The sequence below is a fragment of the Mandrillus leucophaeus genome, unplaced genomic scaffold (genome assembly GCF_000951045.1).
Source record: "Mandrillus leucophaeus isolate KB7577 unplaced genomic scaffold, Mleu.le_1.0 Scaffold651, whole genome shotgun sequence".
In the NCBI taxonomy this organism is placed as follows: domain Eukaryota; kingdom Metazoa; phylum Chordata; class Mammalia; order Primates; family Cercopithecidae; genus Mandrillus; species Mandrillus leucophaeus.
In genome coordinates, this window is record NW_012107042.1 from 704,524 (window position 1) to 710,544 (window position 6,021).

Sequence of the window (6,021 nt, forward strand, 5' to 3'; positions counted from 1 at the left end):
AAACCCTGTTTCTACTAAAAATACAAAAATTAGCCGGATGTGGTGGCGCATGCCTGTAATTCCAGCTACTCAGGAGGCTGAGGTAGGAGAATCCCTTGAACCCAGGAGGCGGAGGTTGAAGTGAGTCGAGATCAGGTCATTGCACTCCAGCCTGGGAGACAGAGCAAGACTCCATCTCAAAAACAAAACAAAACAAAACTTGTGAAATAAAATTAAAATATATATTGAATCAATTTATTTTTGAATTTTAATTATTTCAGAATAAACATTTTTCACAGAGGATAATTAATGAGTACACTTGAAGCTATTGAAATTTAACATTGTGGCGGGGCACGGTGGCTCCAGCCTGGGTAACAAGAGTGAAACCTTGTCTCAAAAAAAAAAAAAATAAGAAAGTTAACATTGTTGTCTGGGCGAGGTGGCTCACGCCTGTAATCTCAGCACTTTGGGAGGCTGAGGAGGGCGGGTCACGAGGTCAGGAGTTCGAGACCAGCCTGACCAACATGGTGAAACCCTGTCTCTACTAAAAATACGAAAATTAGCCGGGCGTGGTGGCATGTGCCTATAATCCCAGCTACTCCGGAGGCTGAGGCAGGAGAATTGCTTGAACCCGGGAGGCGAAGGTTGCAGTGAGCCAAGATCGTGCCATTGCACTCTAGTTCTGGGCCACAGAGCAAGACTCTGTCTCAGAAAAAAAAAAAAAAAAGAAAAGAAATTTGACATTGTTTCGCTTAACTGTCTCAATCAGATAATGTAACATAGAAATTCTGTATAAATTACTTTATACTTCCAAACATTCTTCCTGTAATAATTTTAACCAATTTAGTAACAATATTTTTCCATTCAATTGAAAATAATGCAAAACAAAGGAGAACAGAAACCTGGCGAAGTTTCAATTGACGCAGACAGGCTTGTCTATTCAAAATGAAATATTTTTCTTCGTGCAGATTATGTTTCAATGCATCAGTATGTAAGATAGTCATTTTGCTTTCTGCCAATCCTATGCTTACTGTCAATTTCTTAGCTTCATTTATAACCACGCCAAAAAACAATTCACCTTTCAAATACATTATGGAGATAAGCCTGATTATTCTCATCGTACCAGAGATTCTAAAACTGGTCATAACAATTTTAAGCATCATCATTGGCGAAAACAAGTATCTGTTTTGTTTTTTTTTTCCTAAGAGTCACATTTTCATCATGATGTCGGAACGTCACTGACTGGGTTCATTGCTGGGCTGCAAGGGTCACTCACTATGAACTTGGGCAAGTTCTAATCTCTCTGAGCGTCATCTTTAAAATGGGAGAAATATTAATATCTCATGAGATTCTTGTTTTAAATAAACCAGTACATTTAACATACTGAGAATGTGGCCAGCATGTAATAAAACTCCCATAACTGATTATTTTGTTAATAAAGACTTTTGCCGTCTCTCCTTCCACTCACAAATTGCCTGATTTAAATTCTTTTCAATGCTATTTTTACATACTTTACAAAAATATATATATTTATTAGTTGTACATGTGATCTTAGTTCTCTACAGATTCTAGTGTTTAAAATTTATGCTAAGGATAAATGTACTTTATAGCTCAGTTATAGAAGTGTATATTATCTGTATCTCTCAGGTTAGGCTTGGAATGGATACATTTTTCATGTTAAATAATTATAACTAAATGTGTATCTTCAACTGTCTTTAGAGAATAAGCTGTGGTTCCCAAGGGATGGCCCTGTAAAGCAGAACTGGACTGATAAATTTGTCAATGAAATGTAAACCAGTACATTTTATTCAAGAACTTTTAAAAAAGCACAAGAGGATTCATGTTACTTTTACTTATTCAAGAATAATTTAAAAAATTTAGAGTGGGGTTGGGCCGGTGGCTCATGATTGTAATCCCAGCACTTTGGGAGGCTGAGTTGGTTGGATCACTTGAGGTCAGGAGCTTGAGACCAGTCTGGCCAACATGGGTGAAACCCCATCTCTACTAAAAATACAAAAATTAGTCGGGCATGGTAGCGCACGCCTGTAGTCACAGATACTTGGGAGGCTGAGGCACGAGAATTGCTTGAGCCCGGGAGGCAGAGGTTGCAGTGAGCCGAGATTGCGACACTGCCCTCCAGCCTCAGCGACACAGAGTGAGACTCTGTTTCAGTAAATAAATAAATAAAAATAAAAATTTAGATTGGGGTACAGAGGGCTGCAGAGGTGTACCGATTATATGATATATGGAGATATATGGATGACCTCGAGGAAATAACCAGAAAGAAGTAAAAATTTTAAAGATAATTTAAAAAATTCTATGTGTACATATATGTGTATTTTCAAATGAAATCATGTTTATTGCAGCAACATGGATGGAACTGGAGGCCATTACCTTAAATGAAACAACTGAGACACAGAAAGTCAAACACCCCACATTCTCATAAGTGGGAGCTAAATAATGTGTACACTTGGACGTAGCGTGTGAAAAGATGGAGACTTGGAAGGGCTGGGGGTGCAAGATGCAAAATTACTAATGGGTACAATACGTATTATTCCAGTGATGGATATTCAGAAAGCCCTGACTTCACTCCATGCAGCAAACTATCCATGTAACAAAATTACAATTGTGCCCCATAACTTTATGCAAAATTAAAAAAAACCAAATGTGTATAATATATATTTTCTCAGACAAAACTAAAAGTGTAAGTAGGCTGGGTGCAGTGGCTCACGCCTGTAATCCCAGCACTTCGGGAGGCCGAGGCAGGTGGATCACCTGAGGTCAGGAGTTCAAGACCAGTCTGGCTAACGTGGTGAAACCCCGTCTCTACTAAAACACAAAAATTAGCCGGATTAGCCGGGCGTGGTGGCGGGCGCCTGTAATCCCAGCTACTCGGGAGGCTGAGGCAGGAGAATCACTTGAACCTGGGAGGCAGAGGTAACAGTGAACTGAGTTCGTGCCAGTGCACCCCAGCCTGAGCGACAGAGAGAGTCCATCTCCAAAAAAAAAAAAAAAAAAAAAGAAAAGTGGAACTAATGATTGTGTGGAAGCAAATGGTTTATTACTTTTGTAAATAACGCTAGAAAAATGATCAGTATAAAGACATTTGTTGAAATCAGGTTAACGAAATAATGGTTTTATAACTCTTAACTTTATGTGGTATTCATTGTTATTAAAATATTAATTTTTTTCTTTTGCAGATTCCTTTTCTCCAGTACTTTCCCCCTAATGTAACATTTTTCTGTTTTCCTGAATTCTCATTGCTGGCTTCCAAATGCTACCAGACTGGTAGGCCGTGCTGGGGTTGCCATTCTCCGCTTCACAGTCTGGAAACAGTTTCCAGGAAGTAAACTGGTAATATTTTCACACTCAGCTTTCTTATTTCCTTTACCTCATAGATCCCAATTCGGCACAGCCCTATTTTACAATGTTTATGAAAATTGTTTTCATATACTCTAGTTTTCTAGATTATAAGGTGTGAAGTAAATCTGGTTACTATTACTCCAGTTTATTCTGAAGTGAAAGAATGTATGTAATTCACTTTTCGTGTCATAATAATTGTAGCTGGATATTAATTTTTCAAGTAATTTCAGAATTTTGTTTTTAGTAATTGGTTTGTATAGCCTGTTTACAATTCTTCTGGTTACTGAAATGTTATGTTGCTATTTTGTGACTTTTAGTTTTATTTACTATGATTTCTATTAACTTATTTTTCCCCAATTCTGTTCTTTATTATTTCCATTAAATATTTTATTTATTTGCTTATTTTTTGAATTCTATTTCTATCATTTTTTATACTTACATATTTCCTTTCTGCATTTTTAGAATGTTTGTAAATTTTTGGCTTGCATAAATACTTTAACAAAACCTAAAGTTAATAAATATCTTTTCCCCAATATGTGGTAAAACCAAATATTTCTTTGAATCTGCCTTACTATTTTGGATTAAAATTTTAGGTCCAATTTGTATTGAATTATTTTTAGAGCCAATATTCTTTTAAATATATTAGTATATTTACTAGTATTAACTAATTACTTTGTTTTGCTTTCCAAATCTTTCCCGAGATGAATTTCCTTCCTACCGTAATTTCTCCTTTGATGTTTCTGTTAGTAGTGTTTTATGATTGATAAATTTCATCAGACATTTATTGGATCTTTTTGTTTCTTTATTTTTCTTTTTAGACAGGGTCTTGCTGTGTCACCCAGGCTGCGGTGCTGTGGTGAGATCACAACTCACTGCCGCCTCAAACTTCTGAGTTTCAGCGATCCTCCCTCCTTAGCGTCCTGAGTAGCTGGAACCACAGGTGCCACCAAGCCTGGCTAATTTTTTGTATTTTTTTGGAGAGATGGGGTCCAGCCTTGTTGCCTAGGTTTGTCTCCAACTCCTGAGCTCAAGTCATCCACCTGCCTCAGCCTCCCAAAATGCTGGGATTATAGGAGTGAGTCACCATGCCTGGCCTGGATCTTTTTTTTTTTTTTTAATCATTTATTTACTTTAATATAATTTCCTGTTTTCCACCTATTTCTCTGTGCTCATTATGAAGTAATTTGTGTATTTTTTCCATTTTAAGTATATCTTCAGATTTATATCATTTGCTTTTCTGTTACATCACTTATTACTCTTTCTCATAGTCCTAATAATTATTTGACAACTTTTTTCTAGTCTATTTTTATATTATACTACTCATTCACCATTATTTTTTATCTGTCCGTTTGCTCTTTAATTACTTGAAAATGATTTTTTTTTATGTCTTTTGGATTGTTCTACTGCTTTAACTAGAGCTGCTAATGTGAACAATAGGTTTCTGAAAAGGAATTTGGAGAAAAGAAACTTTATTTCAGTGAACAGTTTGCACACCAGGGAGACTATGTTTTGATGTGGTTGGTGATATGTATCTGTGCTATTTTCATATGATTAGAGTAGAAAGGGGTCTCATTTTATATTATTCTCTCATCATCGTTGCAGTGTATTGTTCTCTCTCTCTAGCCTTATGCGTTTCCTACTACCTTGTCTCTGATATCTTTAATTTAAAATTTATTTAATTTAAAACATATTTATTCTGAATACCGTGCATTTTAATATTTTGAAAGTTTATTTAAAAATAAAATGTGGAAATACTAACAAAAAGGCAATATTTCTATGCCATTGCTATATATTAGTTTGAAATGCCCTACTGAAATGATCTACTGAAATAATGGTGGTTATCTATTGACTAAAGTTTATCTGACATTCCCTAACCTGTATGATAGTAGGTTAAAATTTCAGCTAATATAATGTAAAGCAAACACAAATCGAAAATTTGAATGCAAGGGCTGTCGTCCTTGACAAATTGGAATATATGGTAAAGTGTACTTTGGTAATTAGATAACCAAGAGTTGAAGAATAATACTTAAACATGGAGAAAGTGTCCTCCTCATGTGTGTAATTGTTTGAGTTAGGGTCATCGGGAGACAAAAGATAAAAGCATAAGGAAGAGATATGGAGTGCATTTATACACACACTAGTTTGTACTTTTTTTGGCGTTAGAAGTTGCTGATATAGTTTTACAATTTTTACAGAAAAAAAATACTAGTAGAAAAGAAAATAACCAGAAAAACAAGTCATTAAAAAATGTTTATATTACTTTAATAATTTTAAATATATTTAAATCTCATATATTTAAATATTTTACGTTTTTTGTAGTACTGAAGTTTCATAGGCAAACCTGTCATCTATATATTTTTGTAATCTAGAGAAGATTATCCACTTCATGCCCTCTGAGAGTCAGAGGTTATGAAAATTCTGTGAATTCCAAGAATGGAGCTATTTCGAACTGGTAAAATTTCCTTTTCTGTTTCAGTTTCTCAGCTTGCCCCCACTTTTTAGTTAAGAACTAGTACTTGGGCCGGGCGCGGTGGCTCCAGCCTGTAATCCCAGCACTTTGGGAGGCCGAGACGGGTGGATCACGAGATCAGGAGATCGAGACCGTCCTGGCTAACCCGGTGAAACCCCGTCTCTACTAAAAAATACAAAAAACTAGCCGGGCGAGGTGGCGGGCGCCTG